The sequence below is a fragment of the Mauremys mutica genome, chromosome 15, assembly GCF_020497125.1.
Source record: "Mauremys mutica isolate MM-2020 ecotype Southern chromosome 15, ASM2049712v1, whole genome shotgun sequence".
Taxonomy (NCBI): domain Eukaryota; kingdom Metazoa; phylum Chordata; order Testudines; family Geoemydidae; genus Mauremys; species Mauremys mutica.
This window is the reverse complement of record NC_059086.1, coordinates 1,724,236-1,736,876: the sequence shown is the minus strand read 5'-3', so window position 1 is coordinate 1,736,876 and position 12,641 is coordinate 1,724,236. Positions and strand designations below refer to the sequence as shown.

At 60.3% G+C, this 12,641-nt stretch overlaps 1 pseudogene; it reads left to right on the top strand.

Annotated features, from left to right (window-relative positions):
- Window positions 1-548: 548 nt before the first annotated feature.
- On the top strand, window positions 549-9,412 carry LOC123350064 (annotated as a pseudogene).
- The last annotated feature ends 3,229 nt before the right edge of the window (window positions 9,413-12,641 follow it).

Genomic DNA, 12,641 nt, shown 5'->3' with positions numbered 1-12,641 from the left:
CCACGTTGCTCTCCCCGATCGTCCACACTGGCCCGTCGAGAGACCCCGTGTCCGGGAAGGGAGCAGCTTCCTCCCGAGACATTTCAGTGGCTTTTGTCCCAGTTCTGCCAGCTCTTGGCCCTGGCCCCAGCAACCTGTGACTCCCCCTCAGGCTCCCCCCCGACTTGACCCCCGGTGTCCTGCTTGGCACCAGCCTCGCTGTGCTCAGCGTTTCCTGGCCGTTATTGGACAGTTCTGTGTATCAGGCGCAGCTGGACTTTGGTGAGTCTGCAGCGAGCGGAGGACGGGGCACAGCCCATCCTGCTCGCTGGCCTGAGTGAACGCCCTGGCGTACTTCAGACCCCCCCAGCTCCGAGCACCGGCCCCTGCCCCCTCCTCGCCCGCCTCCCCTCGCTTTCCGTGCAGGGCGGAACAAGAGACACGAAGAAGCCGCTGGTGGGTTATGGCGAAGCCGGGGAGACCGTCGCCAGCACCAGAGGCTTTCACAATGTTGACAAACAAGGAGATAATTAGTGGCATGTGACTGGCGGATTAGAGAAGTGTTTGCCCAGGGCCGTTATGCAATGCAGGAGGCAGGGCCAAACCCACCTGGGAGTGGATATAAGCGAGGGCTTTCCAGGCTGGCCAACGCACCGGAGAAGTGACTCCACGCACCATGGAGCTGGCTGGAGCCATCACCATCTTCCTGGGCATCTACGTGTCCTGCCTCCTCGTCATCTCTGCCTGGAGGAAGCAGTCGCGCTACAAGAACCTGCCCCCCGGGCCCACTCCCCTCCCGCTGATCGGGAACTTCCTGCAGATGAAGGTGGGAGAAACCCTGAAATCACTGGAGAAGGTGAGTCACAGCGACCCGCAGCCACTGGCTCAGGAGCCAGCTCTTGGGGAGACCAGTTCATTTGAAAGTCTGTGTGTCTATCCCTATATATACCTGTGAACACCCCGTCTCTGCGTCTACCCATCCTCGGACACCCTGCCATCTAACTCTGTCCACCCCCATGTCTATCTATCTATTTAATCCCCATACACCCCGTCTGTCTGTCTGTCTGTCCCCATACACCCCGTCTGTCTGTCTGTCCGTCCCTATATATACCTGTCTATACCCTGTCTCTGTGTCTACTCAGCCCCAGACACCCCATCTACCCAGCCCCAGACACCCCGTCTCTGCATCTACCCATCCCCGGACACCCTGCCATCTAACTCTGTCCACCCCCATGTCTATCTATCTATTTAATCCCCATACACCCTATCTGTCTGTCTGTCTATCTATGTATCTACACCCTCTAGCTCATGGGGAGGCAACCTATGGCACAGGTGCCGAAGGCGGCACGCGAGCTGATTTTCAGTGGCACTCACACTGCCCGGGTCCTGGCCACCGGTCCGGGGGGCTCTGCATTTTAATTTAATTTTAAATGAAGTTTCTTAAACATTTTAAAACCCTTATTTACTTTACACACAACAATAGTTTAGTTCTATATTATAGACTTAGGCCTGGTCTACACTAGGGGCGGGGGTCGATCTAAGGTACCCTAGCTGAAGTCGAAGTACCTTAGCTCGAATTACTTACCCGTCCTCACAGCGCGGGATCGACGTCCGCGGCTCCCCTGTCGACTCCACTACCGCCACTCGCGCCGGTGGAGTTCCGGAGTCGACGGGAGCGCGTTCGGGGTTCGATATATCGCATCTAGATGAGACGCAATATATCGAACTCGGAGAAATCGATTGCTACCCGCCGATCCGGCGGGTAGTGAAGACGTACCCTAATAGAAAGAGACCTTCTAAAACCATTAAAATGTATGACTGGCCCGTGAAACCTTAACTTAGAGTGACTAAATGAAGACTCGGCCCAGCACTGCTGAAAGGCTGCCGACCTTTGGGCTAGCTAGTTAACTGGCTAACCACTCCCTAGCCCTCTCTGTGTCTAGTTATATACCAGCCACCATAGATACCATGCGCTGTCTCTGTGTCTTTCTATGTAAATCCCCACAGCTATGTCTGTATGTGTCTGTCTCTTGAACGTGAACACACTCTGCATTCAGATCAGTTGTGTCTCGGCCCCTCGGGGGTTCAGTCCCACATGCACTGAATGAAACGGAGACGGTTCCATTTCTCAGATTGCACCTGGCCCGCCAGGGGTGCGGGGAACGGATCTCTGCTGATCGACTGCCGTGTTACCCACTTGGCAACTCTGTGTATATGAGGCTTCAGCAGCCTCCAAATCAACCACCAGGCCGGTGCCGATGGACGTCTCTTTTCACTGCTAAGAATAGCACTGAGCGTCTTGTACAGCACCTGGCGCGCTGGGGTCCTGCTCCAGGAGACGGGGTTTGCAATGCAGCTCATAAAGGATAGTCATGGGGTGGGGAATAAAAAGATTTTCGTGGCGAGATTTCCCAACAGAAAGTTGAGTTTTCAACCCAGTATCGTTGTTTGTGGAAAGGTCGGCTCGGTGTGAACGTTGCCGAGTGGGGGCAGGAACACAGGGGTGGGGGCAGGAAAACAAATAATTTCAGCTGAAAATTAAAACTGTTTTGGTTTCCAGAAGGATTTGGCCCAATATATATATTTAGTTTGTCAATTTTCAGCCAAGAATTTTTCCATTTTCGGCAGTTTTCAGGGCAAACTTTTTTCAGGTTTTGGCCAAAAAATATTCCATTTCAAGCCAAAAATGTTTCTGTTTTCAGCCTAAATGGTTTCTGGCTTTGGCAGGGTATTGGGGGGAGGGGGTGCTAAGGGGGGGGTTGGAATTTTTTGGTTGTTTTTTGTTTTTTTGCCATTTCCCGCCCCCCTCTGATCCCCTCTCCCGTACAGCTGAGTGCGAAGTACGGCCCGGTGTTCACCGTCTATTTCGGGTCCAAGCCCATCGTGGTGCTGTGCGGGCACGAGGCGGTGAAGGAGGCGCTGGTGGACCAGGCCGAGGAGTTCAGCGGCAGAGCCCACATGCCGACTGTCGAGAAGAACTTCCACGGCTTTGGTGAGGAGCCGGCGAGGTGCAATGAACCTCCCCAGACTTACAGGGCCAGACCCCCAGCTGGGCCAGATCGAGATAGTGGAACGACGCCAGCGCCGAGCTGGCTCACTTCCAGCGTTTGCTGACGTGAGCCCCAGGCTGACGGGCTGTGGGACTTCTGGGGGATCAGGAGAACAAAGAACCCCCATGCTAAAGTGTTCCCGCTCCCTGAGTGTGAAGCTTGGCATGTTTCACGGGGGTGGGGCAGGAGGTGGTTCCCTTTTAAACACACATGGTCCTATCACGCCATTGTGTGTCCAGATTCGCCGCGAGCCCATGCAACCACCCCCCCAGCCCGATTGCACCCCCAGAAGAGCCGGCTTGGTGCATTTTTGCATCACTGGACCAGAGCTGGGACCTTCCCTTCACCACCCTCCCGCTTGGCCCGCGCCACGGCACCTGGCTCATTTCAACGGCCGCTCATCTTCCTGGGCTGAAACCCCTCGTCTCCCTCCAGGGGTGGTTTTTGCCAACGGGGAGCGGTGGCGGCAGCTGCGCCGGTTCTCCCTCACCGTCCTGCGGAACTTTGGCATGGGGAAGAAAAGCATCGAGCAGCGGATCCAGGAGGAGGCCCAGTTCCTGCTGGAAACTTTTCGAAATACAAAAGGTGACTCAGCGGAGTGGTGCCCTGCCCCCGCCCCCCCGGGGATCAGCTCCAGCCCGGGCACCACCCAAGTCCCGCTCAAACCCCGGTTTGAGGATTTCCCTGGTGGCAGGGCTGCTGGCTGCCTTTCTGCACAGGGATGAACCTCACCCGCTTTGCGTTTCATCCACGTGCAGAGCGAGGTTAAAAAACCAACCACTTGAGCAGAGAATAGCCAGGAAGGGCTGTTACAAAGAGGACGGGGATCTGCTGTTCTCTGTGTCCATTGAAGGTCGAAGAAGACGTCCTGGGCTTAATCTGCAGCCAGGGAGACCTAGGTTAGATATTGGGGAAAACGTTCTCCCCCGCCGGGGAGCGAAGCCCTGGGACAGGTGAGAGAAGGAGGCTGTGGGGTCCCCGCCACTGCAGGTTTTTAAGAACAGGTGGGACAAACCCTTGTAGGGCTGGGCTAGGGTTAGTCGGCACGGGGGGCAGGAGTTGGTGACCTCTCGAGATCGCTCACCCCACGGCATCGTAGCAATGTCGGGCTGGAACGGCTCGGGCAGATAGATCTGGATTGAAAGCTTGTGTAGCATACGGGACACCTCTGGACCCCCCGTGGCGTCTCTGTGCGGAGTCACAGGTTCCAAGGGGAGGAGGAACCACTCCAAAGATCCAGTCTGACCTCGGGCATAACACTGGCCCGAGAAGTCCCCGGAACGGTTCCTGTTTGAACTGTTATGAAGCATCCGAGTCCGCTCCAAAACTCCCTGCATGCTGGCTGCTCCGCTTCCCCCAATGACCGACGGCCCCTTCTCCCTTCTCTCCCCCCTGCGCCAGCGGAACCTTTTGATCCGACCTTCTTCTTGAGCCGGGCCGTCTCCAACGTCATCTGCTCCATCGTCTTTGGCGACCGCTTTGACTACGAAGACAAAGAATTCCTGTCCTTGCTGCAGATGATGAATGAAAGCTTTAGGGAGATCAGCACCCCGTGGTCACAGGTATGTCCTGCTCGAAATGAAACGGTCGGTATTTTCATTGCACGTGGGTTACTGCAGATAACTGTGTTCTGGGCCACCAGAGCAAATGCAGAGTAATGCGATAGACTTCAGTGAAGGTACTCCAGATTCACCCCGGCATGACTCCAGATTCACCCCGGCGTGACTCCAGATTCACCCTGGCACGACTCCAGATTCACCCCGGCGTGACTGACAGTCTGGCTCTGGGGATGCACCAAAACCTGTTCTCTGTGTGTCTCTTCTCTTTCCAGTTCTATGACATGTATGCGAGTTTCCTCAAATACTTCCCTGGCCCTCACATGAAGATCTACTACATACTGGAAGACATGAGGAAATTTATTGAGAGGAGAGTGAAGCAGAACCAAGCAACGTTGGATGCCAATTCCCCCCGGGATTTTATCGACTGCTTCCTGATCCAAATGGAAAAGGTACGGTGCTCTGGGAGCTGAGTGAATGGCTCGGACGATCTTCGAGCAAACACAGCGCTAGGGGCCCCATGAGTCATGCAATTTTCACCCATAACAAATACCAGGATCCCCCCACCCCAAAACAGCAGCAAAGTGACTTTGCAGAGTTCAGACAGGAATCGTTGTGCAAATCTGAACTTTTAAGACCAGCTCTCCTGTGGCTGTGGAAGTCCCCATGCTGAGGTTTCAGCCTATGTTGATTTTCCCCAAGGAAAAGCAAAACCCTTCCAGTGAATTTAACACCAAGAACTTGGAGCTCACCACGCTCAACTTGTTCTTCGCCGGCACGGAGACCGTCAGCTCCACCCTGAGATACGGGTTCCTGCTCCTGATGAAACACCCGGGGGTCCTAGGTAACTAAGAAACATTCATAAGCAGTCGCTGAATTGCACGGGTCAAACCCCGGGGGAGGTTTGCAAAAGGCCCATGCACCGGTGGGACTTTGGCTTGTGGGCTTGGCGTTTCCAAGCCCGGGTTTGAGCCTCTGCCTGGGTTTGCTGGACGCAGGTCTCCCAGCCGTGCTAACCCGGAGACCCTGATGCGGGTCTGCGGCTTTGGGCTGCGTCCGCACTGCACAATGGGACAGGGCTTGGAGTTACAGAGGGCCTGGGGCTCTGACCCCACTCCCCAGCAGGGTCCGAGGACCCAGGTCCTGAGCGCTTGCTGACCCGAGTCAGACTGATTTGCAGGTGGAGATCAGTATCATTATGGGGAAACTGAGGCACGGGGCCTGAGGTCAGCGGCAGAGCCGGAAAGAGAATCTGGGTCTTCCGTGTCCAGTCCGGGGCTCTGCCCCCTAGGCCCTGGGGGTCCCCGCTCTCCCCACTCCTGAGCAGCTCCCGGGAGCCGCCGGGCTGGGGGTTAAGCTCTGTCTGTGGCGCTGGCAGGGAAGATGCATGAGGAGATCGACCGGGTGATCGGCCAGAGCCGCGTCCCGGCCATCGAGGACCGGAGCCAGATGCCCTACACCGATGCCGTGATCCACGAGATCCAGCGGTTCAGCGACCTGATCCCCATGGATGTGCCCCACATCGTGACCCGGGACACCCAGTTCAGAGGCTACACCATCCCCCAGGTGAGGGGCGAGCGGGTGGGGGCACAGGGGGGAGTCCGGGTCCGATTCTCAGCAGCTCTGACCCCATTGGCAGCTACCCGAGACCTGCCCGCTGAGCGGCTCTGTTCCTGCGTAATCCCAGCGTGCGGGCAGAGAGGGGAGGGCAGGCCCGGGAGGGGGATGGGGGGGACGGCTCCCACCCAGCTCGTCTCGTTCTGACCGCCTGGCGCTCTGCTCCCAGGGCACCGAGATCTACCCCGTGCTCAGCACCGTCCTGCGCGACCCCAGCAAGTTCAAAACCCCCGAAAACTTCAACCCCGGGAACTTCCTGGAGGAGACGGGGCGGTTCCGGAAAAACGACGCCTTCGTGCCCTTTTCCTCAGGTGAGCTGCCTCATCCGGAGTCCTCCGTCTGCCTGTCCGTCCGTCCCCAGACACGCTGCGGTGCCCCCAATCCTCACTCCTCGGCCTGTCTGTCTGCCTGTCCGTCCGTCCCCAGACACGCTGCGGTGCCCCTAATCCTCACTCCTCGGCCTGTCTGTCTGCCTGTCCGTCCGTCCCCAGACACACTGCAGTGCCCCTAATCCTCACTCCTCGGCCTGTCTGTCTGTCTGTCCGTCCGTCCCCAGACACGCTGCGGTGCCCCCAATCCTCACTCCTCGGCCTGTCTGTCTGCCTGTCCGTCCGTCCCCAGACACACTGCAGTGCCCCTAATCCTCACTCCTCGGCCTGTCTGTCTGTCTGTCCGTCCGTCCCCAGACACGCTGCGGTGCCCCTAATCCTCACTCCTCGGCCTGTCTGTCCATCCCCAGACACGCTGCAGTGCCCCTAATCCTCACTCCTCGGCCTGTCTGTCCGTCCGTCCCCAGACACGCTGCAGTGCCCCTAATCCTCACTCCTCGGCCTGTCTGTCCGTCCGTCCCCAGACACGCTGCAGTGCCCCTAATCCTCACTCCTCGGCCTGTCTGTCCGTCCGTCCCCAGACACGCTGCAGTGCCCCTAATCCTCACTCCTCGGCCTGTCTGTCTGCCTGTCCATCCGTCCCCAGACATGCTGCGGTGCCCCTAATCCTCACTCCTCAGCCTGTCTGTCTGCCTGTCCGTCCATCCCCAGACACGCTGCGGTGCCCCTAATCCTCACTCCTCGGCCTGTCTGTCTGCCTGTCCGTCTGTCCCCAGACACGCTGCGGTGCCCCTAATCCTCACTCCTCGGCCTGTCTGTCTGTCCGTCCCCAGACACGCTGCAGTGCCCCTAATCCTCACTCCTCGGCCTGTCTGTCTGCCTGTCCGTCCGTCCCCAGACATGCTGCAGTGCCCCTAATCCTCACTCCTCGGCCTGTCTGTCTGTCTGTCCGTCCGTCCCCAGACACGCTGCAGTGCCCCTAATCCTCACTCCTCGGCCTGTCTGCCCGTCCGTCCCCAGACACGCTGCAGTGCCCCTAATCCTCACTCCTCGGCCTGTCTGCCCGTCCGTCCCCAGACACGCTGCCGTGCCCCTAATCCTCACTCCTCAGCCTGTCTGTCCGTCCGTCCCCAGACACGCTGCGGTGCCCCTAATCCTCACTCCTCAGCCTGTCTGTCCGTCCGTCCCCAGACACGCTGCCGTGCCCCTAATCCTCACTCCTCGGCCTGTCTGCCCGTCCGTCCCCAGACACGCTGCAGTGCCCCTAATCCTCACTGCTCTATCTATCCCCACAGCCCCCGTATCTATCTATCTATCTATCTATCTATCTATCTATCCCCTGCACACACTCTCTCTCTCCATGCACCAAACGCTGTGGAATCAGAACAATGATTGCACAGCTCGACCTCCCCCCCACATTCCTTCCTCGCGCTAGGCATCCCGTCCGTGTGTGCGCTGGGCGGCTGACAATCCGCACGGCTGCTCCCAGCGTAGGCCGGCCCCTGCCCGCCCGCCCGCCCGCCCCGGCGCATCCATGCGGCAGGCGTGCGGCTCACTCCCCACCCCGGCGCCCTCCCTCTTGTCCCTCGTAGGGAAGCGGATCTGCCTGGGCGAGGCGCTGGCCCGCATGGAGCTCTTCCTCTTCTTCACCACCATCCTGCAGAGCTTCACGCTGAAGCCCCTGGTGGCCCCGGAGGACATCGACACCAGGCCACTGGAGAGCGGCTTTGCCAAAATCCCCCCCTTCTACCAGCTCTGCGTGGTCCCTCGCTGACGGCGACAGACGGAGACAAGGCCCAGGCAGGGGCCCCCGTCTGGCTGAGAAACCACAGGTGCCAGGGGCACGAGCAACATATCAGGCCTGCTTCTCAGTTCCCCCGTCCCTGTGCTTGGTTTCAAGTAGCTTTAAACTCCTCTTACCTATTATGGACTCTGTGTGGTGCTGGTGTCAGTTACAGCAGCCTCGGGGCTGCTCTAACTCACGCTGGGGGACACAGAACAGCCCCCTGTGGGCCCTGGGGGGCAGAGAATAACCACAGCACAGTGCTCTCTGGCTGCCCTCTGCACCCGGGGCTGGGAGCAGTGTGGTGGGAGCAGGGCCCTCACACCGGTAGAAGGCCCTTGTGCAATGGGGGGGTGGGATCTTCGGGGGCCTGGCTGGCACTGATGTAACTGCATTGCTCGGAGTTACGTGAGTGAGAACGAAAGCCAGGGCCGGGGTCTCCTTCAGCCCAGGAGCAGGGATCTCGTGGGCTGCGCAATCCACAGGCAGGAGTGACGTCGCGATACCAGCCTGCGCCCCGGTGCAGACAGCGCGAGGTGGAGGGACGAATTCTTCCCTCCACCCAGCGAGGCCTCTCGCGGAGAGGGATGAAATCCGCCAACGGGAGCCCCCCGCCCACCGCTGCTGTGTCTCCACCGAAGCCTTTCAAGCGGGCCTGGCCGGAACAGCTGGGCTGTCAGAACAGCTCCGGGGGTGATTCGCCGCCGACGTAACCCAAACCCATTAACCTGCTCCTGGCCCCGGGTGGGCTCAGGGAGGCAGCAGCCCTGTCATGTGCTGGCCTTGCACTGGGGCTGGGAAGCAGGGAGCCCCGTCGTGCGCCCCCGGCTTGAGATTTTAACGCGGTTTCCGCTTGACGCCTGCTGAGGCAGACGCTCCTGGCGGGGCTCAACGGGACGTCCCCGCGATGAGGCTCTCGGCCGTTACTGGATGTTCTCCTGAAAACGTGCTGGGCTCATAACGACGGTGACGCTTCCTGCGTCCCCCGGGGAGGAAAGCTGACCCTGCGCTTCCTTAGTTCGTGTTCATTCGGGGTTTGCTTGTAACTGCTTCAGCATCCAGCTTATTAAAGACCCTAAAACCCTGGTTGCAAAAGAAGGCTCGGAGAACACGTCGTGTATTGGTTCGTGTGCTTGCTTGTTCACAACCCGCCTTGTTATCTACCAAGCGTCGATAGCTAGATATGGGGGTGGACGGCTGCCTGGATCTATCTGTCCACCCCCATAGCCCACACCTCTCTCCCCCCGTACACGCCCGTCTATCTCGCTGGGCTGGCTGGCGCCGGTTTTCAGATTGTCCGTAGCTACCAAACAAGACCTTGTGGCCCAGGTTTTTAAAGGGTTTTAGGCGTTGCAACATCTAACAGACCCAGGGGAGTCTCATTGTCAGGAGGGATTTAGGAATTGCTGCAACACCCAAATACCTTATAAACTTCTCCCTTTGTCCAGGAAACAAGAGGTGTTGATTTAATCACCTGCAATATTTGTCTTTTAGCCTTACCCGCCTTGGGTTCCTTTACACAGAACTAATCCAAGACCTCAGTGGCTTTTCTTGATCTTTTCTCCGGTTTCTTTCTTTTCTATTCTGGGGCCAGGGGCTTGGCTGGCTTTGGGCAGATGCTCTGGCAAACCTGGCTGCCCCGTGCTAGGCAAACAGCAGCTTGGAGGCTCGTTATGCAACGGGGCCCTGCCTTCCTCCCTCTCAGGTGGGGGGCAGGGCGGGATCCGGCAGGTGGAATTTTCCAGCCTCTCCAGAAGGGGGGAGGAAGCAGATTTCAAGAGCCAACGGAGCCGCCTGGCAGCCTGGCCGCTCCGCAAAGTGGGATCTCGGGGAGCAGCAGGTTTCCCAGGCTCTGGGCGTGAACAAATCCCTGTCCCCTGCTCTCTCGAGGTGCTGGGCTGGGACAGGCAATTCCCGGTCTCTGCCGCGGACTCCCCGGGTGACCTTGGGAGAGTCAGTTCATCTTCCCGGGCCCCAGGACCCCCACCTGTAAAATCAGGATAATGGCTCCGTCCTGGGTGTTTAGAGCGGGGGGGGGGGGCAAACTTTCCCACATCGGCTTTGCAAAACTGTCTGGAGGGCCGGGGAGGGAAGGCTGCACCTCCCCAAACAGCCTGGCCCCTGCCCCCGTCCGCCCCCTCCCACTTCCTGCCCCCCGACTCCCCCCTCAGAGCCCCCAGCCCATCCACCCCCCTCACTCCTTGTCCCCTGACCGCCCCCTCCTGGGACCCCCCACCCCAACCGCCCCCGGGACCCCACCCCCCATCCAACGCCCCTGCTCGCTGTCCCCTGACTGCCCCCTCCTGGGACCCCCCAGCCCCTAACCGCCCCCGGGACCCCACCCCCATCCAACGCCCCTGCTCCCTGTCCCCTGACTGCCCCCTCCTGGGACCCCCCCGCCCCAACCCCCCCCGGGACCCCACCCCCATCCAACGCCCCTGCTCGCTGTCCCCTGACTGCCCCCTCCTGGGACCCCCCGCCCCTAACCGCCCCCGGGACCCCACCCCCATCCAACGCCCCTGCTCCCTGTCCCCTGACTGCCCCCTCCTGGGTCTGGGCAGCGCCCGGCTCGATGGGGCCCTGATCTCGGCTGGGCTCTGGGCAGCGCCCGGCCTGACGGGGTCCTGATCTCGGCTGGGCTCTGGGCAGCGCCCGGCCTGACGGGGCCCTGATCTCGGCCGGGGTCTGGGCAGCGCCCGGCCCGACGGGGCCCTGATCTCGGTTGGGGTCTGGGCAGCGCCCAGCGCGACGGGGCCCTGATCTCAGCCGGGGTCTGGGCAGCGCCCGGCGTGACGGGGCCCAGATCTTGGTTGGGGTCTGGGCAGCACCCGGCGCGACGGGGCCCTGATCTTGGCCGGGGTCTGGGTGGCGCCCAGGACGACAGGGCCCTGATCTCGGCCGGGGTCTGGGTGGCGCCCGGGACGACAGGGCCCTGATCTTGGCCGGGGTCTGGGTGGCGCCCGGCTCGATGGGGCCCTGATCTCGCTGGGGTCTGGGCGGCGCCCGGCGCAACGGGGCCCTGATCTCAGTCGGGGTCTGGGCGGCGCCCGGCGCGACGGGGCCCTGATCTCGGCTGGGGTCTGGGTGGCGCCCGGCTCGATGGGGCCCTGATCTCGCTTGGGGTCTGGGTGGCGGCCGGCGCGACGGGGCCCTGATCTCGGTTGGGGTCTGGGTGGCGGCCGGCTCGATGGGGCCCTGATCTTGGCCGGGGTCTGGGCAGCGCCCGGCGCGACGGGGCCCTGATCTCGGTTGGGGTCTGGGCGGCGCCCGGCACGATGGGGCCTCTCGCTGTCTCCCTGTGGGGCCCTGCTGGTTATTATTGAATCCTCTCAAGTGCGGGGCCAGGGCGCAGCCAGGCGAGGAATGCGGGAGCGTTTCTGAAGAGCGTGTTTACGAGATCTTGCCAGCGTCCTGCGGTGCTGCCCCACACTCGGGAGGGGGAGGTGGAATCTCAGCAGCCCAGGCATCGCTCAGCCGGTCGGCAAACCGGCTCCCAGGCAGGTCCAGCCAAGCTCTGGTTCAGGGAGGTTCACGTAGCTGCAGCGAGTGTTTAATGGGTCAACAGGCAGGGTTAAGAGGGGAGCTCACCGCAAGGGTGAGGAGAGAATTGGCACATTCATGGTTATGCAAGTCCTGAACTCGATCCCCTTTTACATAATCCCATGGGGGGAAATTCCCACTCTGGGCAGAGGCCAGCGCCCGGCCTACCTACCACCTCGCTCCTGCTGCAGCCCAGGGACCAACACGTGCTCGGCTCTGGCCTTGTGCTGGGCCTCCGGGTGCCACCTCCGAGGTACAACCCCCCTGGGCACCTGGGCTGATCCCGAGCCCTCCGCTGGGCACCTGGACAGCGTCCCTGGGACGGGATCATTCCCCTCGATTCGGCACTGGTGAGGCCTCATCTGGAGACCGTGTCCAGTTTTGGGCCCCACACTACAAGCAGGATGTGGAGAAACTGGAGAGAGTCCAGCGGAGGGCAACAAAAATGACCAGGGGGCTGGAGCACGAGACGTATGAGGAGAGGCTGAGGGAACTGGGATTGTTTAGTCTGCAGAAGAGAAGAATGAGGGGGGATTTGATAGCTGAAGGGGGGTTCCAACGAGGCTGGAGCTCGGCTGCTCTCAGCGGTGGCAGGTGACAGAACAAGGAGCAATGGTCTCAAGTTGCAGTGGGGGAGGTCTAGGTTGGATATTAGGAAACACTATTTCACTAGGAGGGTGGTGCAGCACTGGGATGGGTTCCCTAGGGAGGTGGTGGAATCTCCTTCCTTAGAGGTTTTTAAGGCCCAGCTTGACAAAGCCCTGGCTGGGATGGTTTAGTTGGGGTT